Source organism: Phascolarctos cinereus, unplaced genomic scaffold, assembly GCF_003287225.1.
Source record: "Phascolarctos cinereus isolate Bilbo 61053 unplaced genomic scaffold, phaCin_HiC Scaffold_3;HRSCAF=262, whole genome shotgun sequence".
NCBI lineage: Eukaryota > Metazoa > Chordata > Mammalia > Diprotodontia > Phascolarctidae > Phascolarctos > Phascolarctos cinereus.
In genome coordinates this window covers 150,061,870-150,087,393 of record NW_027555736.1, presented here as the reverse complement: position 1 = coordinate 150,087,393, position 25,524 = coordinate 150,061,870, and positions in this window count along the sequence as shown.

The window sequence follows — 25,524 nt, the reverse complement described above, 5'->3', positions numbered from 1 at the left end:
TTAAGTCTTATAACAATACTGAGAGGTAGAGCCTATAAGCTATAATCCCTATGTTACAGATAAGGAAGCTAAGACACTGAAAGGTTGAAGGACTTGCTCATGGTCACCTATCTAGTAATTATCAGGGCTGGGATTCAAACCTAGTTCTTCCTGACTCCAAGTTCAGTCCTGCACCTACTATGCCAAGATTCTCTGGTGTAGTAAAAAAAGAACATTGGACTAGGAGTGAGACAATCTGTGTGACTTAATTAGCTGTACAACCTTAAAGAAATCACGTCACCTTTCTAAGTCTCAGTTTCGTCATCTGTAATAACTAAATTATTGGGCTAGATGATCCCTAAGATTCCTTCCTGGTCTAACATTCTAGGACTATCTGATTCTCAGACGGAAGTTCCATAGACAGAGGAGGCCTCCAGTAGACTGGGAAGCTCCCTAGTGAAGGGGTTCGGGTGAAAACCCAGATAAATCGCGCACGCGCGCGCGCGCACACACACATATACACACACACACACACACACACGCCATCCATACCTCTCCTTTGGATGGGCTGGAAGGAAGGTGACGCCCACTGTGATCACATCACAGACCCATCAAATTATCCAAGTATGATGTGGGAAATGGTACAGGGTGAGGGGGCTAGGAGTGAAGAGTCAGTCTGGGACACTAACCAAGGGGAGGGGTGAGGAGCCGGACAGCAGAACTGAGGCTCATGGATTGCTGGAAGAGGGGATACAGGAACGTACTGGTAAATGTTTAATAACTGGCTCTCAAAAAAATGTACCCACAGCTGACTTAATTTTAATCTGCATTATTAACATTTTCGTCATCACTTTTAAAAGTCTAGACAATCAACAAAACAATAAATCAAGCCCTGATTTTTTGCCTGTTTCCAAGGGGCAAATGCTCACGCTGAAAATTTAACAGTTGGGAGCAGGTTGTAGCATAGCCCTGGAGGATGAAGTAGGAGGTATCACTGAAAAAGAAGTAAGGTCTACAAAGTTAAACATGTCCCACTCCACAATTCTGCTCCAGGGCTGGTCTGATGCAAATGGAAGGAATGAAAGAGAGGAGAGGGAAGGGGAGGGGAGGGGAGGGAGGAAGGAAAGAAAGGAGAAAGGAAGAGAGGGAGGGAGGAAGGGACGAAGGAAGGAAGGAAGGAAGGAAGGAAGGAAGGAAGGAAGGAAGGAAGGAAGGAAGGAAGGAAGGAAGGAAGAAGGAAGGAAGGAAGGAAGGAAGGAAGGAAGGAAGGAAGGAAGGAGGAAAGGGAAGGGAGGGGAGGAAGGAAGGAAGGAAGAGGGGGAAAGCATTTAGCAGGCAGAAGTTAATTGAATTAATGTGTCTAAGGGTAGATTTGAATTCAGGACTTCCTGACTCTAGGTTCAGTGCTCTATCCTCTGAACCTCTGATACCAAACTACTAACCTCAGACCTCAGGCAGACCTTGGGTAACCATTCACTCATTCATTAAACCTCAGCTCTTCACAGAATCTTAGAGAGAACTAGAATCTTGGGGCTTGTCTAGTCCTTCCAATTCCTGAGAGCTGCTCTCTGAGCACTTTCACTCCTCCCACTCTCTTCAGGCTGGGAAGGAGAGAACACTCATTAACCAGAGTTCTACCTCTTTTTCTTCAAAGCCTGGGAGAAAATCCCTGTAGGTGGGACCTAGCATGACAGATCACTCTGCCTAAGGCAGAGTGATAGACCCAATAATCTCAAGGCACATACCTGGCAAGAAAGAGGGAGTAGTTCTTGCCAGCAATCTAAACATGATTTTCGATTCCTGGGAACGAAACTAACCTTACTCATAGACATTGATCCATCCATGTGGTATGATTCAGAGGGGCCATCAGTGGATCCTAGATCTGGAAGGGACTGCAGAGGTCATTGACTTCAACCCCATTGTTTTTACAGATGAAGATATTAGGGCACAGGGAAATTAATTGACTTACCCAAGGTCACAAAAGTAGTGTCAGAGCAGCATTTGAACCCGGATCCTCAGCCTCCAGAGCCAGCACAATTTCTATTCTCCTATATTGGCTCCATCCTTATCTAAAAACATCTTCATTATCACTAGCCAGGAATTCTGCCATTAGAGTCTGGTTTCTTTGGATTATTGATTTGTCCTCTTTTCAAATACAAATCCACCCCCCTTAGGAAAAGTTAGCAGCCATTAGCACTCTGAAGTGAATTAACTTCTTATATTTACCAGAGTTACTCAGCAAGATCCAAAAGGAAGGGAAAACCGGGCAGGGATGTTTTGTAGGGTGAGGACGAGTCAAATGGCTGTCAGGGAAGTCATGTGGGGGGAGGGGACTGCACTAGAGTATCTTGGGCAGTCAAGTGGTGGCATGACTTCAGTGGGTGCCAGGGCAGAGAACCTAAATGTGAGTGCTATGAAGGGTAGGGAGTGGTGCGGAAAGAAGAGGGCAGAGGGTCCTGATGCCAAATTGACTCTATCCTCGGAGTTCCCTGAAGGCAAGTCTTACCTACAGGGAACATTCCCCAATTACCTCCCAGCTCACCCATCATCTTACCTAGCACCAAAGAAACATGCACAAGAGCCATTCTGGGATAATAAATAATATGAAAGCAGCAACAGCAGGAGAAGGAGGAAGAACGTAGCATTCATGTTCTGTCTTCACCTGCTTCCTCAGGCTATTGAGTGAGAGAGCCTGATGAGAGAGCTGTGGACCGCTGGACTGAAATACTCATCAGACAGCTGCCTATGCATGTTCAAAGACCACAGACAGAGATGCCTGGCTCAAAACACAACAGTCATTGCCTTCAGCAGGTGGAAGGGGGCGGGCTGTGGGAGGTGGGGTGCAGAGTGAGTCCATGGCTGGAGCAAGTGAGCCAGAGTCCTCTTCGTTCTCCTCCCATGCTCTCTCCCCACCCGGATTTTTTCAATCCTTGAGGAATGAGGGCTTCAGTCAATTGCATAATTTGAAAGGTATCCAGGCTTGGGTTTGGTGTAATGGAAAATACAAAGGTATACACAGCTCTATCAATCAATCAATCACTCCAGTAAGCTTACTACATGCAGGTCCAGTACTGAGCGCTAGATAGTAGGGCAACAGAGACTGTGCAGTCTTAGGATCAAGGCTGATATCCATGAAACAATGAGAGAGCAGAGTAACTTACATATAGTTGTTGATATTTGTGGAATGAATGAATAAATGAATAAGTGGATTGATGAATGGATAAATGAATGAATGATATGACAGTATATATGTCAAAGCTTGAAAAGATTGGTGAATTCATCAGTGAAGCTTCTCCCTCTACCAATACAGATGTCCTAGACACCTAGACTACCATTTTAGGAAGAGCCCAGGCCATCCATATTCCTCTTCTGGCTCCTCTCCTGACTCTCTGGACCTTCTCACTTTGTCCTTCTTCACCCCTGTGCATCTGCTGGTACCCTTCCTCTCTTCCCCCCTCTCAGCTCCCTTTTATTTCTTCTCTTCCCCTATTATGGGGAAAAGGTACTGACTTGCACTTATACTGACTGACTTTTGGACTTGTATTTGTGTCCCCACACTTAGCCCTTAGTCCACAGTAAGTACTCAACAAATGCTTTATCTGTCTATCTAGTACCTTCATTCCCTAGCAGACATTTTCATTAAAAATGGCATCACTGGATGATCAGCCTTCTAGAGATGAACTTCTCTGAACTTAGACAAATTGCCCTTGGACAACGGACATACAGTCCATTACCAGGCCTGGACTTGAACCTTCAAATCTTTTTGAGTTTGGCATGACTGAACAGAACTCATTTTCTGCTAGCATAGCCTTCAGGAATCCAGGAAACTTCCACACCAAGATGAGCCATCAGAGAAGGACTTAGTATGAACTGTAAGTGATAAAGGTACCCTAGTGCTTGCAAGATAGAGTCTCAAATCCTTGGCCTGGTCATCTGAACTTTTCACCATGCCTGGGCTATCTTTCCAATCTTACTGGCCACTTTCCCCCTAAATGTTTCAGGTAGACTGTCTGCTCCCTCCTTCCCTCCCTCATGAGGAGATTGGTCTCCTCATGGTCCCCCAAACATACCTGGCATATTGCTTCTTCCATGCCTTTACTAGCCCTATGCTTGCTCCCTGAAATCCCCTCCTCTTTTCAGCCAATTATTCACTCATTCAACAAACATTTACTTAAATACCCACTTACTCTGTGAAATTCATTGTGTTGGGCGCTTGGGAAAATAGAAAGATAAATAATTTGTGGTTCCTAGCTTACAGTATAGTAGGGAGGAGTAAGATACATAGAAAAACAGACAATACAAACTGGAATATGTGTGCTACAATAATATAAAGTTCTATAAAACCAGGTAAAAGAGACATCATCTCCCACTAGCACAGGGATGAGAGGTGGTGGTGCAGTATATAGAACACCAGGGCCCTAGAATGAAGAAGATTCATCTTCCTGAGTTCAAATCTGGCCTCAGATACTTATTCGCAAGTCACTTAACCCTGTTTGCCTTTGTTTCCTCATCTGTAAAATAAGCTGGAGAAGGAAATGACAAACCACTCCAGCATCTTTGCCAAGAAACCCCAAATGGGGTCACAAAGACGCAGACATGACTGAACAACATCTTCCTCACTCCAGGCCCCTGCTCTACCCACTTTGCCACCTAAACGCCTGTACATTAACATTATCTATGGTCTATCATATTTTGTTGATTTTGTTAAATATTTCCCAATTACATGTTAATCTGGTGTGGGCTACTTGAGAGTGTTGCTGGCTGTAATTCAGGCCTCTGGTTTAGCCTACATTTTCATGACTCAGCTGACGCCTGCTGGCTCTCTCGTCCTCAGGAGGAGGCAGAGGTGAGGGAGGGAGTAGATACACAGAGGGATATGGCAGTCATTTCTCTAGTCTGACAAATATAGCAAGAACAGAATGATGCCAAGTTGCCGGAAGCAGTGCCTTGGGGCAATCATCCATGATGTGGAGGCCCTGACACTGTGTGAGTCGAGAACTGAAAGGCATGGGGACAGTGGGGAAGAGGGTCCCAAGAGGAGAGGAAGCATGCTCCCAGGAGCTCAGTTATCCACCCAATTCAACAGGTGCTTCTTTTGTGGAAAGAGTACAAGTGCTGACCAAGCCATCTAAATTCAGCACTCTGGGACAAAGCCTTAGTCGCCCCACCCTGGTTAAAGTCCTAGGGATGAAGCTGGAAGTAGAATATATATACATAAGCATATTAACAACAGCTGAAGAACACTTAGAGCAGATTATCAGCCTAGGCAGAGGAAGAGAGAATGAAGTAAACTCATGAGAAATGCAGGGAAAAAGCTGAAGGCAGTGGAATTAATCAGGAAAAGATTTTCTGAAGGAATGCAGAGGCAAGCGAGGAGGGATCTGAAATGTTACTGCACATATGAGGTGCTCACGGACTAAGACTGGCAAAATAATTAAGTCAGCAGCTGGTCTTCAGTGGCTGTTCTCCCTTTGCTGCCCTCCTCTCATCAAAATCTGCTCTCGAGAAAGGATCTGATCAATTTGTTCACACTGAAGTGGAAATGACTGGGAGGCTTAAGGTATGATCCTTTCCTAGGGGTATGTGCTTCTTAACAGCTGGAACAAAAGCCTTAAGCCAAAGGAAGGAAGCTCAGAAAGCAGAATTTCAAACATCTCTGGGGGAGGCAAAGACAAATGCAATGCTCGGAAATCACCCTGTGTAGGTGACTGCCTCCTCTGACTACCCGTAAGGTCAGCCAGGTCCTCCCTGCTAGCGACCTCCCAGGCACAGCCTCCTCTGGTCGTGTGGGAGGCTCCGGGGCAGTAACAAGGCTCAGAGGCCTGGAACTCAGCCAGCAATGCCCTAGAGAGCCTTTAAACATTGTAACAGGCTTTCTGTACTTGAGGCATTGGTTATTCACAGACTCTTGGACTCCAGTGACTTGTGAACTCCTGATCAAAAAACCCCAGCATCCCCTAAGTATTGCCAAACCCTGCTTTCTCACACCCCTGCTCAAATAACTTTGTAAAGAAGGAAAGCAATTGGCTTTCTCTTACTTGCTTGCTTCATTAACTTTTCCCTGCTGCCCTTCCTCCTTCCTCCTATCCTTTGCCTCTCCTTCTCCCCCTATCTCTGCTCCCCCTTCCTCCACTTCTCCAGCACAGCGCAGTGAAAAGAATGCTGCATCCAAAGGTCGGAGGGCTGGATTCAAATCTTAGCTCCACCACTCATAGCATCTTTGTGATCCTGGGCAAGTCACTTGTCTTCCCTGCTCCCTCCCTCACCTCAACGCCATTTTTTTTTTTTTGCTTCTGTGAAATGGAGGAGGGAGAGAGGGGGCGAAGTGGAGCTACATCACCTCTGGTTCCACATCTAGGAGCCTCCAGCTTCAGGCCTGTGATCCTATGACTTGTGCTATCTCTGAGCCTCTGTTCCAAAGCTGTAAAATAAGGAGTCTGGACTAGATGACCTCTCCAATCCCGTTCGGCTCCTAATCTGCCATCCTTTCCTTTCTGTCTGCCTTTCCCTCCTTTTTCTTTTTAGTCTACTTATTCACACTTTTTTATTTCATTCTCCTTTCCTTCCTTCCTTCATTTTGCTTTCCTTCCTCCCCCTTTCTTTATCTACTTTCCTTCTTTCTTACTTCCTCCCCTGTTCTTCCTTTTCCTTTTCTTCATTCCTTCTTTCCCTCTCCCTCCTTCCTTCCCTTCTTCCTTCCCTCTTCAATCCTTCCCTTTTTCTTCCTTTCTTTTCTTCATCCTTCATTCTCTCCCTCCTTCCCTCCCTCCTTAGCTCTTTCCTTCCTATCTTACCTCTACTCCTCCTTCCCTTCTTTCTTCCCTCTTTTTCTTTTTCATCCTTTTCCTTCCTTCCCTTCTTCTTCCTTTCTTCCCCCTCCTTCCTTCCCTTCTTCCTTCCCTCTTCAATCCTTCCCTTTTTCTTCCTTTCTTTTCTTCATTCCTTCTTTCCCTCTCTCCCTCCTTCCCTCCCTCCTTAGCTCTTTCCTTCCTATCTTACCTCTACTCCTCCTTCCCTTCTTTCTTCCCTCTTTTCCTTTTTCATCCTTTTCCTTCCTTTTCTTCTTCTTCCTCCTTTCCTTCCCTTCTTCTTCCTTTCTTTCCCCCTCCTTCCTTTCTTCCTTCCACCTTTCTTCCTTCCTTCTTTCCTCCCGAATCCTGGTTACCCCACCTCTCTCCCCTAGCTGTCCCACTGTGTAGCCATTTGTTAGCCTTTCCTCAACATCTGCCTAGAGCTGTAGGCCCCATGCCCCACAGAAGGAAGAGGCTCAGATTTAACAACCCAAGGCTCCCACTGTGCCTGGACAGGGAAGAAAAATCTTCAGATTCAATGGGGACCTCTAGTGGGATTGGACTGGATTATGTGAACAAAAGAGCTTGGAAGCTCCCTCATATGGCAGAATAAAAAGAGACTCAGCTACCCTGGGTGGTTGGTAGAGGTGCCTTCTAGGCAGTCCCATAGAGCTGATGAGCCTGGAAGTCCCACAAGTCAGTCTGCCTTCCGTGGTCACCAAGTGCCTGCTTATCGAACACCACGGCAGCTATTTCTAGGTAAACATCAATTGAAAAAAGACATTTCTTTGCTAACAAAAACAATAAAAATCATTTTTAAATGGTTCAGATTGTTAAAGTTAATTGTTTACCCAGGTCTGATTTTGTATCAGGCAAGTGCAAAAAAGGATGGAGGAGCTAGAGACTCTTGTGGGTGTTCACACCAGTGGCATTGCCACTTAAGAAGCATAGTAGAGGGGATGGGAAGCCATCGATTTTGAAATTTACCAAGAGAAAAGGAGCTGACATTTTTCATCTGAGATCCCAAATATTGTCTACTCCTATTGCTGCCTAAGCATCTTTGAAAAAAATGATCCAGTAGTAATCAGAAAGAACTAGCAGATATCCATCTATCTCTCTCTGTTTCAATCTTTCTTTGTTTGTCTCTCCCTCCTCTCTCTCTTGCTCTCTCTGGGTCTCTGTCTTGTTCTCTCTCTCTCTCTCTCTCTCTCTCTCTCTCTCTCTCTCTCACTCACTCTCTCTCTCTCTCGCTCTCTCCCCTCTTTTCTTCCTTTTCTTCCCCTCTTTTTGCCTTTTCCTCTCTCCTTTATATTCTGCTTCCTTTCTGTCCTCTCTCTCTGCTTATCTGAGTAGGAAAAAAAATTTCAAGTAGGGGAGAAAAAGGTCTAATAAGGCTTACCTAAGGAGAAAGTTGAAAGAGGAAAAGGCCCGCATTGGGCACTAACTCTATGAGTTGTTCCTTTGTATAAAAGTAAATTTTTTCAGCAAAAATTGAAGCCAGAGCTGCCAGTGATCTTACATTTTGATTTGTCAAGATAATCAAATCATAAGGGTCTTGAAGTGACCATAGGCACAGCCCCTTCCTACTTCCTAACATTTATGCTCAGAGCAGCAAGGTGGTGGCACAGTGGATAGAGCACCAGCCCTGGAGTCAGGAGGACCTGAATTCAAATCCAGCCTCAGGCACTTACTAGCTATGTGACCCTGGGTAAATCACGTAACCTCTATTGCCAGAGAGAGAGAGAGAGAGAGAGAGAGAGAGAGAGAGAGAGAGAGAGAGAGAGAGAGAGAGAAGAAAATATCTACTCTAGGCAAGCATTGCTTGCTAAGGCAAGCATTCCCTACATGTGCATGCCATATACAATCCTGCCTCTGGAGATTTATCTTAAACTATTTAACCCAACCTCTCCTCTGTGCTACCCATCCAAATCCTAACCATCCCTGTTCAAGTCCCACCTTCTCTGAATATAGTACTCAAGTAATATTTGCAGAATGAATAAAAATAATAGCCACGGCAATAGCTAATACAGCACAAAAAGTTTTACAAAAGCTTTATTCTCACAACCGTGAGAGGTAGTTAGTAAAAACATTTTGGGTACCTATTTTATAGTCAGCTTGCAGTATTAGCTAGAGAGCTGATCTTGGTCAGGAAGACCTGAGTTCAAGGCTCTCCTCTGACCCAGAGTGGCCATGTGACACCAGGCAGTGTCACTTCTTGGTGCTCTAGGAGACTAAGTAAGCAAATTGCAGAGAAGGTGTCCATCTGCCTTAGTAGAGGGCATTCATCCTTAGCAGCAATCTAGTTCCTATACCTATTTTATAGATGAGAAAACTGAGTTTCAGAAAAGTTATGACTTGCTCAAGAACACAGAGATAAATGGATGTCAGAGGTGGGATTTAAAGCCAGGGGTCTTAACTCTAAAACCAGCTCTCTTTCCACCCCCACCAGGCTGCCTGCCAAAAATGTTTGATTAGTCTGTTAATTTACTTCCAGGGGTTGGTTCAGCAACCTTAAGAAAGAGTCTTGGGTTATTTTTTCACACTAGGACGGACACTTGGAAATAGTCAGAGGCTAATTGCGTATGACCAGCATAGAGATGGCTCTGAAACCAAGCATGACATCTGTTCTGAAACCTCTTGGCCTACTGGATCCTGAGACACAGTCATGCCAAGAGGTGTTCAGCATGGGAGGAGTGGGGAGACTCCAGGTGGCGACTCTCAATTTGCTGTTTAGTCCATGGACTAGAAGAAGCTTGATTTTTTCACCCCCAGAGCTGTTATTTTGCTCAAGAGAAAAGCTTAGAGCCACACTCAGCTTTTTCCCCCTTTATATCTCATTTTGAACTCTGGGAAATTGTGCCACATGCTATCTCCTGAAACTCTCTTGTCTATCTATCTCTCCCACTTGTACCCTGGTTCTTGTTCTTCCTGTCTTTCTTTCCATTTCTGTCTCTGTCTTTCTCTGTCTCTCTCTTTCTCTCTCTTTTTTTCTCTCAAAGATTTCATTGGGCAGGAAAGTGGAAGTCTTTCTACCCTTCTTCACAATACTCTAGCTCTTAAGGGGAGGGCCCCACCTTGAACAGTCAGCCTGAGAACTCATATATCTCCAGTCTTCTCAGTTCAGGGACCAGGCTGAATTTAGTTACATAATTATGACAAGGGAAAAGAATCTGATTTGGATCTGGATTCAAAGTCCAGCTCTGGGGTTTACTAGCTGGGTAACTTTGAGTAAATCACTTATCCTCTCAACCCATTTCCTCATATGTACAATAAAGACTAGAGCATCCTCATTGGACTGGATGGCTTCTGAGGTCCCTTCTAGCTTTGAAGGTGTTATCCTATGGTCCCATTAAGAGATTATTCCTAAGACGCTTTCTAGATCTCAATCTCTGACAAAGATTTCCAATCCAGAGTGAATCCTGGGTACAGCTTGTCACTGTCAATAGTAGGGTTTCCAGTCTGGGGATTATACAAGCATGGCCTGGAAGGGGCTTTGGGCATCATCTAATCCAACCCATTCATTTTATAGATGAGAAAAATGAGATCCAGAAAAGAAAGATGACTCGCCCAAAGTCACAAAGCTACTCAGTGGCAGAGCTAAGGTTAGAATCTATAGAAGGTAACATCACTCGGGGGGAAAAAAGGATGATAATAGCCCAAGACAAGAATTTCAGGTGCCCTTCTCCTTATGCTTAAGTTTTTAAGGATTGTATTTATTTCTATGCCATTTTCTAGTATTACTTAACTATTTCAAGTATTTGTTTTTCCCAGTGGACTTTTAAGCTTCAGAGAGAAGGGATTGTGTTTTCTGAGAAGCATGGTGGAAAAGCAGAGTGGGTAAACTGTTGTTGTTAGTCCTTCGTTCTCAAAGAGGGCCAGTGACATCAAGAGGGTGATGTCTTGACTTGCAAGTGCATTGGATTTAAGTGAGGCAGGGCTGTGCAAAGTCACCGGCCTCACCCTCTCCTCCAGGGTCATCTGAGTCCAGTGGCAAGTCAGGATGACTGGAGATGACCCCCATGGTGGACTGCCATATGACTGCCATAGCAAGCTGGCCTTGGAGTCGAGAAGACTGGTTTCGAATCCTACTTCAGATACATATTAGCTGTGTGATGCTGAGCAAGTCCCATAACATCTCTGAGTTTCGGGTGGCCAATCTGTAAGACGAGAACAGCATACATAGTAACACTTACCTCCTAGGGTAGTTGTTATGAGAGTCAAATGAGATAGACAGATAAAGTGCATTACAAAACGTAAAGCACTACAAACATGCCAGTTATTATTGCCTGTCCCTTTTCTCCTTCCCAGCCCTAAGCACAAGGCTGAACACACACTAGATGTGGAATGTAATTCAATTTGCCCATCCTTCCCTGACTACTGCTTCCACCGTGCCTGGTTCCCAATGGAACGCTGAATCTTAACCAGCCATGCATGCCATGGAATCATAGAGCGCTAGAGATGGAAGGAATTTTAATGCACGGTCTTCCATTGGTAGAGAAGGAGAACAAACCTGGAGAGAGTCAGTAACTTGCCCAAAGTCACACAGTTAATTAAGGGTATTACCAGGGCTAAAGTAGGTCTCTGGGAATCTATACTAGGGCCATTGCCACAGTCACCTCCGGGCCTCTTTCCTCTTTCACACTGTAATCAGCAATGACCAGCAGACAGTTGCAAGAGCAGAAAAAAAGAGTTGACATCAAAAGGCCTCTGCCCTACAGTCAGAGGTCTTAACTCTGTTTGACGATGCCTCTGTCGCTACCCTCCTTGTCTCTGCTGAACTCCCTGGACTTTGGACCTCTCCCTGCTCACAATCTTTGGCCCGAGGTTCTCCCTAAGCTTCTGTTGCTCAAGCCCTTTGCCTGGATCCCTGACCTGTTGCTTTCCAGGCTGCTAGATAGGATTTGTGACCGTTAACCTGCCTGGCCCTGTGGCCCCTCCCTAGTCATAGTGGAGCTTCCCGGTTTTGACCATGGGCTGCTTAAGGAGGCCTGCCAGTCCCTCTTCCTGCCTAGCTGAGCTCTGTACTAGTTTATTTGCCATTTATCTCATATGTGACCCTGTACAAGTCACAAGTCATTCTGGTCATGAGTTTTCTCATTTGTAAAACGAGGGGGTTAGACTCAATGACCTCTATAGGTGCCTCTCAGTTCTAAATCTATGATCCTGTGAATAAGATATTAATGTGAAAAAAGTTAAATACAAAAGCTGAAGAACACTAGTTCAACACGAAAACACAAGAAGCAGCCGGGCATGATGACAAATCCCTATAATCCCATCTAGCACAAGGCTGAGGCTAGAGTGGGCTGAGGTGATCAGGTGTCCACACTAAGCTCACCATCAACATGGCAAGCGCCCAAGAGCGTGCTGCTGTTATGGCTGCTGCTGCGGCTGCGGCGGCTGTGGCTGTTTCTACTGTTGCTGTTGTGGCTGTTGCAGCTGTTGTTGCTGTTGTGGCTGTTGCTATTGCTACTGTTGCTGTTGCGATTGCTGCTATTTCTGCTGTTGCTGCTGCTGCGGCTGCGGCGGCTGTGGCTGTTTCTACTGTTGCTGTTGTGGTTGTTGTTGTTGCTGCTGTTGTTGCTGTTGCAGCTGTTGTTGCTGTTGTGGCTATTGCTGTTGCTGTTGTTGCTGCTGCTCCTGCTGCTGCTGCTGCTGCTGCTATTGCTGTTGTTGTTGTGGCTGTTGCTGTTGCTGCTGTTATTGCTGCTGCTGTTGTGGCTGTTGTGGCTGTTGCTGCTGTTGCTGTTGCTGCTGCTGCTATTTTTGTTGTTGTGGCTGTTGCTGTTGTTATTGCTGCTGCTGTTGTTGTTGCTATTGCTGCTGTTGTTGTTGCTTCGGCTGTTGCTGTTGTGACTGTTGCTATTGCTACTGTTGCTGTTGTTGCTGTTGCTGCTGTTGTTGTTGCTGTTGTGGCTGTTGCTATTGCTACTGTTGCTGTTGCTGTTGTTGCTGCTGCTATTGCTGTTGCTGTTGTGGCTGTTGCTGTTGCTATTGCTGTTGCTCCTGCTGCTGCTGCTGCTGCTGCTGCTATTGCTGTTGTTGTTGTGGCTGTTGCTGTTGCTGCTGTTATTGCTGCTGTTGTTGTTGTTGTTGCTGCTATTGCTGTTGTTGCTGTTGTGGCTGTTGCTATTGCTACTGTTGCTGTTGCTGCTGTTGTTGTTGTTGCTATTGTGACTGTTGCTATTGCTACTGTTGCTGTTGCTGTTGTTGCTGCTGCTATTGCTGTTGCTGTTGTGGCTGTTGCTGTTGTTGTTGCTGCGGCTGCTGCTGCTGCTGCTGCTGCTGCTATTGCTGTTGTTGTTGTGGCTGTTGCTGTTGCTGCTGTTATTGCTGCTGCTGCTGTTGTTGTTGCTATTGCTGCTGCTGTTGTTGTTGTTGCGGCTGTTGCTGCTGCTGCTGCTATTGCTATTGTGACTGTTGCTATTGCTATTGCTGCTATTTCTGCTGTTGTTGCTGCTGTTGCTGTCGTTGCTGCTGTTCATTGTCCTTCATAAAGGAGGCAGAGCTGTGCAAAGTTGTCAGCCTCACTCTCTTCTCCAAAGTCACCAAAGTCCAAAACAAAAGTCAGACCAGGTTACCCAAGGATGAGACCAGCAAAAGCCAGAAGTGGACCAAGTCACAGCTCCCCTGTTGATCAGCAGTGGGATTGGCCCCTGATCGACCACTGCACTCCCAGCCTGTATGGGATGAGGAGATAATCTAAGAAAATTTTTTTTTTAAAAAATACAGAACATGCCACAAGACAGTAGAGAATTAATCACTAAATAACTGGTATAAATAATAATTCACACAGGAGTCAAGATGAAAGACAGATCACTGGGGATTGGAGTGGTCAGTAATAACTGAAATGTAGACAGAACTAGAATTTCAGAAGCAGAAGGAATCTCAATAGGTCTAGGTTTTTAAATTGTTTCCCTTGACTCTCCCCCATTCCACTCCCTTCCCAAAAGCCTGTGAGGAAGGTAATACATGTTTTACAAATAGAAAAACTAAGGCTTACCCATAACCACATATGCCTAAGTATCAAAGCTTGGATTAAAGAAGATTTTATGGAGAGGGGGGGATTATAATAGTTGGATCTTTGAGAACAGGTAGGATTTATATTGGTGGAAAGGAGGGAGAACATTCCAGGCAGGGGTTAGGAGCTGGTCAGGGAAGCCATGTGAGTGGAAACACAAAGATAGCCCCTCATAAGGCAAGGGAATCTAGAGATGGAGGGAAAGGTGGAGAGCACTGAAGTCCTCTTCTGTAAAATAGGAAGGTGGGACTAGATGACCGACAATCCTTCCAGCTCCAAATCCTGTAAGTAGAGTCTGGAAAGGTAAGCAAAGTAAGTCAGGGAGTAGCAGGTGGGGGGGAGAGGCAGAGGGGAATAATTGAATCCTAGATTTAGTCCTGGAAAGGACATGGAGTCCAACCCTCTTGTTTTACAGATAAAGAAACTGAGGCCCAGAGAGGTAAAGAGTGCAAATTATGGGAGGCCTTGAATGCCAAACTACCACCATTCAAACAGCAGCCCAGGGCAAATGAAATGAGACGCCATCGGCTTCAACTCTAAGCATAATTACAGGAGGCAAAAGGGCACCATCCTAAAGATAGGTAGTCAAGGTCTCGCTCCATTGACACGACAGGAGAAGACGTTTTTGCTTTGTAAGATAACCTCCCGAGCTACAATTAAGCCTCTAGCTCTGACAGTTAAGCAAAACCCTTAATGAAAACAGCCAGAGGAAAACAAATATAAGACTTGGCACTCCTGAAAAAATTTAAAACTAAACATGCAAATTAAAAGTACCTAGAGAGGCAGGGTGGGATTTAATAACATAATGTCTTCCATTCACTTGAAAGTAATTGACACATATACACACACATATACACACACTTGCACCTGAGCACACGCGTGCGTGCGCACACACACACACACACACACACACACACACACACACACACGCAATTCTACAATTCTGTTCTGCACAAGTGCTAGGAAACTATCCCAGTGGTGGTGTGAATTAAATCCTTTTGCTGTCAAGTTGAGGATGGGGGATGGAGGTGGGAGGTGGAGAATGTTGAGTTATATTGTTATTGCTTTTGCAATGACCTGACAGAAAACGGCCCCCAAGAAAAATGGCAGGCTCTGAATAAAGTTAACAGATGAATGCCCCAACCAGGTGAACCCACACAGAGAACTGAGCAAGGCCAACATGCCTCAGAGGGAGAGAACACTTCCAGCAGTAAAGGGAGGGGAGAAGAGGGGAGGCCATGCTAATGAATGTGGAAAGGGGGTTGGCACTCATGACCCCTTGGAACAACATAGGGATGAAGAGAGGGAAACAGGGATGTCAAAGAAACACAAGTATTTGCTGCAACTGAGGCCCTGTGACTAGGGAGTTATGTGAACCGTGGCTAAACTTACCCAAGTTGTGAAAAAAGGAGACTCCAAAGTGAGTAGCTGCTTGGGTCAGGGTGCTCTAGAAAGAGATCGTTGGGAGAGGGTAAGTTGATGCTTTTCCCTCAGTTCCTTATCTTTGCAAACAGGAGACTAGTAGAGGCCTGCAGGGAGTGATTTCAGGCACACTTTGTACCAGTTAAAGCCATCCTTTACCCTGGTGCACTAGCTGAAAATCCAGCAACAGAGCTTCATGCTTTTAGGTAAATGCTTTGTTTCCTATTGAGTTGCAACCAATCCTTCTTTCCCCCTCCCTACCTTTCTCCTACCCCATTCCATCTATCACCACCAGAACTGGAAGGGTCAGACATTTTGGACCTGTTCGCCATTACTAATACTTCAGTGATCCTTTCCTGAAAGGCAGTTTGAACCAGGAAAGAGATAAGGACCATGAAAATCTGTAAGACTATCCAGAAGACAAGGATGGTAGAGGACCTTGAGATCATGCTGTATGAAGAACATGTGAAGGAACAAGGGATGTTTAGCATGGAGAAGAGAAGACTTAGGGTTAGGATATGAAAGCTGCCTTCAAGTGTTTGAAGGGCAATCCCACGGAGGACAAATAAGATTTGTTCAGCCTATTGTCCCAAAAGGCAGAAATAGAAGCAATGGGTGCACATTGCAAAGAGGCTTGGTGTAAGGAAGAATGTCTGAACAACTCGTGTTATCCAAGAGTGCAGTGAGTTGCTTTGGGACGTCATGGTGGTGAGGAGCCAAGGGTACCCAATGTGGGGACACTGCAGGGGAAGCCCAGAGGGCAGCCTGAATAGGAATGCTACATAGCAGGCCTGTGACCCAGGCCCCCCCCTCTGGAGATCTTCAAGGAAAGGCTGGTCAGATATGAAGTAGGAGGGATTCTTCTTCAGGTATGGGCTGCCCTGCACAGTGTCCAAGATCCCCTTGAGATTCTGTGATTCTATGGGTAGCACAGCCTGATAGTGAAGAAGGGGTTTCTAGCAAGGAAAGAAAAGGGCCAAGTAGGAAGGCTGAAGGCATGGAAGGCAATGTGTATGACTTCCCAGTTCTGCCAAGGGCTGCCTCTCAGATCCAGCCCAAGCATCTTTCAGTGAGATCTTTTTTTTTCAGAGGTCACCCTTTCCATCTGGGGTTGGATGAAACCAAATCTGGGCTCCAACCAGCAAAAGCCAACAGGGATATTCAGTGTCATCCGGGTAGCTGATAATCAAGAATATTTGCTGGGTGGTGAGCTAAGCAGAGGCAAGTTGGCAGCAGGTGACTGGCGATTTCTTGCTGTTTTTCAGTCATGTCTGACTTTTCGTGACCCCATTTGGGGTTTTCTTGGCAGAAATATTAGAATGGTTTGCCATTTCCTTCTCCAGCTAATTTGACAGATGACAAACTGAGGCAAACAGGGTTAAGTGGCTTGCCCAGCGTCACACAGGTAGTAAGTAATAGGGACAGGATTTGAATCTAGGTCCCTGTCTGTAAAACCAATACTCTTTCCACCATGCCAAACATCCTCAGAGTCCGGCCTATTGAAATCCGACTATATGCCCAACACAGGGCTGGACTCCACGGGGGATGCAAAAAAAAAAAAAAGAAAAAGTGCTGCAAACATCTCTGCTTGGACCAGAAGAGTTTTAACATCTTTCCTAGCTCTAAATGTCTATATCTTAAGTTCCCTTAATAATCCACAGGGGATCTGACATTCAGGCATTTACCTGCACCCTTCTGAAATCTGTTTGTATTTTGGCTGAAGCTCCTCTTGGATTAATGAGTTCCACACATTTTCTTCCACCTGAGAAGAGTAGGACTGTTTTTTATTTGTCCTAAAACTGCTGCCTGTGAGTTTCAAGAGGGCCTCTTGGTCTCTGAACAATCATCTCTATTATCTGCAGAGCCCTTTTGGAGATTTCCCATCCATTATCTCATTTGATCCTCACAACAACCTTGATGAGGTAGGAAGGGCAGATGCTATCACACTCATTTTACAGATGAGAAAACTGAGGCCCTGAGAGGAGAAGTGATTTTCCCAGGTCATTTCAGATAATTAGTGACAGACCCAAAATTGGTACTTAGGTCTCCAGACTTCTAAGCCACCACTCTTTTCACCATTGTATACTGCTGAGCAGATTTCTGCAAACACAAGAAAGTACCTACTGCTGCCCTTCAGCCACCTTCCTCCCAGAAAACAAAAATACCACTCTTTCCAAGCCCTGTCTCTTGGACTTATTTCTAGCTGTGTTCTGTTCGGCTTCAACAGCAATCCATAGACTCAGACAACACCAAGATGTTAGAGCTGGAAGGGTAGAATTCATTGAGTCTAAACTTCTCGTTTTACAGATGAGTGAGCCCAAATTCAGAAGTTTCCCATTGTCTCCCAGTTGGCAGTGCTGGTATGCAGTCTCCAGCCTTCTGACACCAAGTCCAGTTCCGCCATACCATATTTCCACTCTTGGTAACTCAGTAGTTCATTCCCATTCCCACCCCCAGTTAGTCTTCCACAGCCCACAGAAAATGTATAATGCTTCTAGATCTACACACCCAGTAAATATTCTTAGGATTATAAATTTAGAGCTGAAAAACACCTTCGAATTCTTCTGCTCCAACCTCTACAATTTACAAATAATGAAAGCGAAGTTCATAGAGATTACCCAGCACTTAGCTCCAACACATAGTGGGTGCTTAATAAATGTTTATTGCATTAAATGATTAGTCCAAGGTCACACATTCTCCCTCAGCAGTAACACGGCTTCTATATAACCTACCTAAAATCTGGTCTCTACTACGTAGGAGCAATATTATTAGACCAGATCAGAGCAGATTCACTAAATGTCTAAGTTCATCTTCAGAAGCCCTGCCTCTCCTTTTTGAGTCTTTTATCTATGTTTCAGCACTCTCTCTCTCCCAACTATTTGTTGACCTCATGCTGCATAGGTCCCTGGCTTCTGAGGTGGTAAATTCATTCAAGCTTTTATTGTTGTTCGGTCATTTCAGTCATGTCCAGCTATTTCTGACCTCATTTGGAGTTTTCTTGGCAAAGCTAATGGAGTGGCTTGCCATTTCTTTCTCCAGCTTATGTTACAGATGAGGAAACTGAGACAAACAGGGTTAAGTGATTTGCCCAGGGTCACCCAGCTAGAAAGTGTCTGAGGCCAAATTTGAACTCAGGAAACTAAGTCTTCCTGACTCCAAGTCCAACACTCTATCCACTGCACCACCTAGCAGCCTTTATTCATATTGCTAGGGATTTAAAGTGCTTTCCTATATTTGCATTTGAAAGTAAGACTCCCCAAGGAAGTAGTCACTAATGGAGAATATTCAGGTCTGTGGCAGACCTATACAGGAGATAGTTGAGGCGGGAGGGTCTTTCCAGTTTCCCTTAAAGCACATCATATAGGTGACCGTTTCTTTTACCTCTGAGTTCTGAAAACATTGGCAGCTTGTAGTGCAGTAGAAGGTAAAAATGTGGAAAGAGTATTGGATCCAGAGATAGATGGTCTGCCCCTTACTTCTTATGTAACTCTAGGCAAGTCATTTGACCCTTTTCACCAAGTATAGAGTGTGGGATTTGAACCAGATGCCCTCTAAATTCCCTTTTAGCTTTCAGGCTATGATTCCCTGACAATGCCAAAGGTGCTGGTTTAGACTACAGGACAAATCTGCCACGTGCAAAGAAAAGGTGCTGGTGATTTGGCACATGAGATGAGATAGAGAATATTTGAAGCCAAGCACTGCTCAGTGCAGTTCAACCTTGGCTGTAGCTTTTTAACAAACACAGAGCTTGCTCTCAGTTTCCCCCAAGGAAGCCCCAGAGCTAATGAAAGGCATCCGACGGTGAAAACAAATTTATTTAGGGAGCTCCTACCACCACAAATTGGATTGTAGAGACAATACCAAATTCATTGGCTTTCCTGTCCTCAGCCACCAACCCCTCCCTCTTCCCACCACCATGCACCAAACCCACCTCCTGTAATGAGATTTTCTCAAAATAATACATTTCGAAAGGCAGGATGAGAGATGGGGAAATATCTTTTATGGACAGCTTCTTTTCTTTCTTTTGTGTTTCATCTTTCCCAGATTTGGAATGCTTTTATCCCCTGCTGCAGAGTCAGTATGAACCCTAGAGGTATCACACTTCCAGCGAAGGCTCTTTTCAGTTAGCAATTTCCAGGGGCTGCTATGATTTATGGCATGGGCTCTCCCGTTTGGCCATTTCTGATGGTAAATTGTACCCAGATCTCTGGAGATGGATGGATCCCTTGGCCAGAGGCCACAGCCCTCCTGCTTGGCTGGACCAGGTGTCCAGAATTAGCTGAGAAAGAGCTAACAGAAAGAGATGAGGGCAATGGCGATAGAGGATAAGTTTCCCATCTGCTCAAGGACCAGGTAATACAACCAAGATTTACAAAGCACCTCTAGACTTTCTCTCATATGATGGGGGAATAGGGAGGTTTTTGATGCAATGGTATTAATATCCCCATTTTACAGATTTTTTTTTTAAAGCTGAGGCTGAGAAGTTCATTGGTCCAGGGTCGTGGAACTGAGTGTCTGAGGCAGGTTTTGAACCCAGGTCTCTCCTGATTTGCTTCTCTTGTCTAACACCTTTTTCACTCGCCTCCACAGACCTTCCTAGAAATTGCTAGCTGAAGATTGTTGATCTGGAATCGGGTAACCTCTAGGCTTTGCTCCTTATGTTGACTATTTGGCAAGGGATAAAAGCATTCTAAGTCTTGGAAGAATGAAAAACTAAAGAAAGATGCATAGCTGAGGTTCAACAGGAGACGGATAGCTTCCTGGTCTCAGCTAAACCCAGCTGAGACTCATTTGACTGTCCCTGGCTCTCTCAGCCTCAGATTCTACCAAGTTCAGACAGTTTTTGATTTCTAGGGGCAGTGAGGCTCCAACATAGGTGTCTACCAATACGGGATTACTGAGCATCTACTAAGTTCCGAAAACTATGCTAGGCACACTGGGGGATACAAAGCTATCAGCTATGGTCCCTGTCCTCGAGGACCTGAGAGTCCAGGTAAGGAAACAAGACTAAATCCACAAGAAACATTCAAAGGCTGAACTGCACACTCCAAACGTAAAATATTTTGGGTGTTCAGGGAAAGAAGGAATCAGTATGAACTAGAGTGGAAGGCTTCATGGAGGAGATGTGGTTCAGACTCAAGACCTACCCCTTGAGGAAGGGGTATGATTTGGGAACATGGGGTAGAAAAAAGAGGGCATTCCAGGTTGGAGGGAGTGTGGAAGTGATCAGGAGACCATGAGAAGACCAGCCTGACTGGTGCATGTTGTATGATGGGGAGAGATGAGATGGAGTTACAGTTGTACCCACCTGATTAGAATCAACCCCACCCATCCCCTCCCCCACCTCACAAACCCTGAAAACCACACCAGGACAAAGTGAATGATAGAACAGGGCTAATTTGGCACCAGATCAAATGATGATAATTATAGCTTTCATTTCCAGGTAGCAGTGTGGCGCTGAGTAAAGGATGTAGAATGTAGGTGTAGAAACAGAAATATTGGGTTCAAATCCCAGCTCTGCCACTTGCTTACTATATGTGACCATAGGCAATATACTTTCCCTCTCCCTCGGGCCACATTTCAACTCTATTAAATGAGGAGGTTTGGACTATGTGATCTCTTAAGTCCCTTTCAACTCAGAACCTTTGATCCTATAGCATTTTACAGGTCGCAGAGTGCTTTCTTCAGAATAACCCTGTGCCATTTTCCAGATAAGAATACTAAGGCCCATAGAGCACTGGCCCTGGATTCAGGAGGACCTGAGTTCAAATCCGGCCTCAAACACATAACATTTACTAGCTGTGTGACCCTGGACAAGTCACTTAACCCCATTGCCTAGCCAAAAAAAAAAAAAAAAGAATACTGAGGACCAGACAGGTGAAGTGATTTGCCCACAAAGTCCCCAAAGTCCTCCTGTAAGCCTGGCTGGAGTCTGGTGAGCAGACTTCAGACATTCCAAACTAGCCTGAAGATGGAAAATAGACTACTCCATACACCAACACGAGGGTACATACTAAAGGAGAAAAAATTAAACCACATGATCTTCTGTTGTCTTAATATAGGCATCAGTAAGATAGTTGGGTGTTTTTCCCCAATGCAGGTAGTTTGTCCCTGCTCGTCCCAATGAGCATCATTTCTGGATTTTAAGACACAATAACTTGACTGTCATAGAAATTGTACAGTTCAGATGATAGGTGCTGAAGGGGTCCAAAGAAGGGAAGGAGCCATTGATGTGTTGTTGTTGATTTGTTTCAGTTGTGTCTGACTCTGCATGACCCCATTTGGGTCCTGATACTGGAGGGGTTAGTCATTGCTTTCTCCAGATCATGTTATAGATGAGGAACTGAGGCAAACAGGGTGAAGTGATTTGCCCAGGGTCACCCAGCCAGTAAGTGTCTGAGGTCAAATTTGAACTCAGGTCTTCCTGACTCAAGGCCTGGTGCTCTACCCATTGCTTCACCTAACTAACATAACTTCACCTGGGAGCAACAGGGCCTGGAGTAGTCCAGGAGAGTTCTGTGAAGGAGGCGGCCCTTCAGCATGTGCTTGACCTGTCCAGTGAACTTTGCTGTGTAAAGTGAGGAGAGTCAGCCCAGGCCCATGTTTGCAGATAAAATACTTTTTTGGTGGCACTGTAAAATGGTTTGGAAAGTAATTTGGAATTATGCAAGTAAAGTGACTAAAATGCCCATACCTTTTGAATCAGAGACTCCAATGATGGACTTATACCCCACCCCTGAAATTTAGACCATCATTCTCCTATTCCTTAACAGAATGTCTTCATCATTACAGAAGCTGGAAAAAGTAATTCGCTCATGACCAATTACCTGGGGTTGAGCCTCTCAAAACCTGGCAAGTCTTGGTAGAATCTACCCAAACTTGAACTCCCTTGGAGTTCAAGGACCCAGAATCACCCCACCCCTATACCTCCAAAAGGCATGAGACATTTAATAGAAAAGGAAAAAAATCTGTAATTCAGGCTAAAAACTTCTGCCCTCCTGGAACACAGGGAATATATATGATCCAGCCTTCTCCTTGATCAGAGGTTCTTAACATTTTTTGTGTCATGGGTCATTTGGGCAGTGGAAGGACCCCTTCTCAGAATAATGCTTTTAAATGCATTTAAAAAATACATAGGATTGCAAAGGAAACCAATTATACCGAAATACAGTTATCAAAATTAAGGGGAAAAAGCAAGTTTATGGACCCCAGTTAAGAACCCTTACCCCTAGATGTTTTGAAAAGTAGTGCTAGACATAGTGGCTCATGTTTATAACTCTCTCTCCTTCTCTCTCTCTCTCTCTCTCTCTCTCTCTCTCTCTCTCTCTCTCACTCTCTGCCTCTCTCTGTCTCTCTGTCTCTGTCTCTCTCTTTCTCACTCTCTGTCTCTCTGTTTATCTGTCTCTCTGTCTCTTATCTCCTATCCTCTTTTCTTCTCTTTTTTTCTCCTTGCTTCTCCCTCTCCATCTGTCCTCTCCTTTTTCTCCTTTGATCCCTTTTCCTCCTTCCTTTATCCCTAAAGTCAGAGCTTCTCTGTCACCAAATCCCTCAGGAGCACCGTTCCTAGATGATCCCCCCTGCATGTGTGTGATCCTTGAGAGCCTGGACAAGCCCCAGGGAAGTGGGAGTGAGCTTTTCAGTGCCCCATGGACAAATTTGGTGACTGGCTCTTTCTTGCATTCAGTGGGTTGTTTACAGATCATATATAAAGGTTTACAAGCAACACAAGTCACTGAGCAATTTTTCCCTTGAACCAATTAGATACTGACATCTGCTTACTGTTTAATTACGTTTTGACTGAGGAAATGGAAAAGTTGACAAACAGTTTAACCCATCAAGAGTCCGCCTTTTGCGAGCATGTTTATAGAATGCTTACATGCCAACATCTCTTAATCTCTCTGGGGCTCTGGCAAAGAAATAGACAAATATTTATATTCCATGCACACAAGATGGTTCTCATATTGTTTTCATGTTTAACTGATTTCAACTGAACTAAGATGGCTCTTAATGTGGTTACAAGAATTTGCCATTAATTTTCACTTAAAATTGGATCCAGCTCACTACACGGCTGCGACGTATTAAAGTTAATAACGATTTGTTTAAAGAATGTGGTGCTGACTGCCGGCTGATTGGCACACATTCACTTGGTGGGACATCAGACTCCTATTATATTTAAACGATAATTAAGCTCAGGATATTACTCCTATTTTGGAGTACTTCAAGCACACCATTTGAGCTGATCAGCCAGGAAGGAGTAGGCAGGACCCTGAGCAGCAACCACTGGGGACTTCATCAGCCTTTTCCACTGACTTGCCCCTGCCTTAGATATTATTTTAATGGGCCGAGCAAAACTAGTTGCAAGCGGGTACAAGGCAGCCAGCCCTTCAAGGGTTTTAATCTTTTAGTATTTCCCAACTGCAGCATCCTGACTCTTAGATGTGTTGGGAAGATGTCATTGGACCCTGCTACATTTTCTCAGGCATAGAATCTCACTATCTCTTTGCCTGGCATGGGAGGAAAGAACACTGGGTTTGAAGTCGTGAAATCTGGGACTGAGTCTCAGCCTTATCACTTGTCAGCAGTGGATTGAAAGTCTGAGAACTTACTCTACCTGTGTGACCTTGAACAAGTCATTTCTACTTCTCTGGGCCTCAGTTTCCTTGACTAGATGACCTCTAAGGTCCTTCTAGCTCTAAAGCTATGACATTCCAGCAGGGATTAGCTATGTGACTTTGGAGAAGTTGCTTCCTCTCTCTGAGTCTCATGAGGAACTTTGGGCCAGGTGATCTCTAAGGAGCTTCCTAGCTCTGATGTTCTGGGATCCTGTGTTGTTTTTCATCATAAGTAACGGAGCCAGGATCTAAACCCAAATCTTATGAGGCCAAATTCAATGAGCTTTCTCCTACATCACAACTGCTTAGCTCAAGAAATCCCTTTGCTAGAGGAATAAAAATAATAATAATAATTAACCCATAACACTTACTAGCTGTATGACCCTGGGCAAGTCACTTAACCCCCATTGCCCAACCAAAAATAATAATAATAATAATAATAATAATAATAATAATAACTAATGGAGAACTGACTCTAACAATCCTACAAAAATCCTACACTTGCCCTTTTCTAAATCCTTCCTCCATTAATGAATCAGCAGTTGTCAATGGGCATATTCAAGGCAATAAAAATGACAGGTGCATATTGTCTCTTTAGCAAAAGGAGTTTTTAACCTTTTTTTAAAATCATGACAGTATGGTGAAAACATTTCCCAGAATGATATTTTTAAATTATAAAATACATAAAAGGAAGCCAATTATAATGAAATACAATGCCAAGATATTGTTTTCACAGAAGTTCATAGACCCCAGTTTAAGAACCCCCTTCTCTAGTGATTCATTTAGATTGCTTTCTAGGTGAGGAGACTTAAGTACCTGTTACAGACAAGTCTCCTAGCTGAGGACACATACCCAAAGTGACTTATCCAAGGACAGGATTGGCTCATCTAATCTGAAATCTTCCCGCCCAAGGGTATATGAGGCCCATTGAGCAAAATCCTGAGGCTCCTCTTGCTTCGAGTCCCGTTTCTATATGGCAAGGCAAGTAAGCACCACTTTAAGAAAATTCAATTTGCAAAGTCTAAATTTTCCAGACATACAAATTCAAGGTTGAAAGTCCACATTCTAGAGGGAATACTTTCCAAAATAGCCACAGGGCTTCTTTAAGTAGCTGGCTCCCAAGAGGCCTTCCCATGCTTCTTTACAGATTAAGGAAGGCTAATATGAGGATAGGGCTGGGAGGAAAGGATGGATAGAGAAGCATAATGTTAGAAGTGGTTGGGAGCCACTCTCATTGAAAACCCATCAGCAGTGAAGAGAAAGCACTTTGGAGGATTATAACAGAAGTCACTAGAAAAATCATATTCTACCTACCAAAATTTGACATGCAGCTTCTCAGGAATAGAAAGCAAAAAGAGCGCTCACTGTTGTTTGAGAATTGGATGACCCGAGTCTTTAAACTCATCATGTCCCAACCTGAACTCATGATCTTTCTCCTCAAACCCTCCTCTCTTAATAACTTCTTTATTACTGTTGAGAACTCCAGGACCCTCCCTGTTACCCAGGCTACCAACCTATATGCCACCCTCAACTCTTCATTCTCTCTCACCTTCCACATCCAATCAGATGCCAAGTCCTATCATTTCTACCTTTGTAACATTTCTCATATATCCCTTTTTCTTCTCTGACACTGCTACCACCCTGGTATGCATCCTCTTCACCTCATGCCTAGACTATGGCAATAGCCTGCTATTTGGTCTTC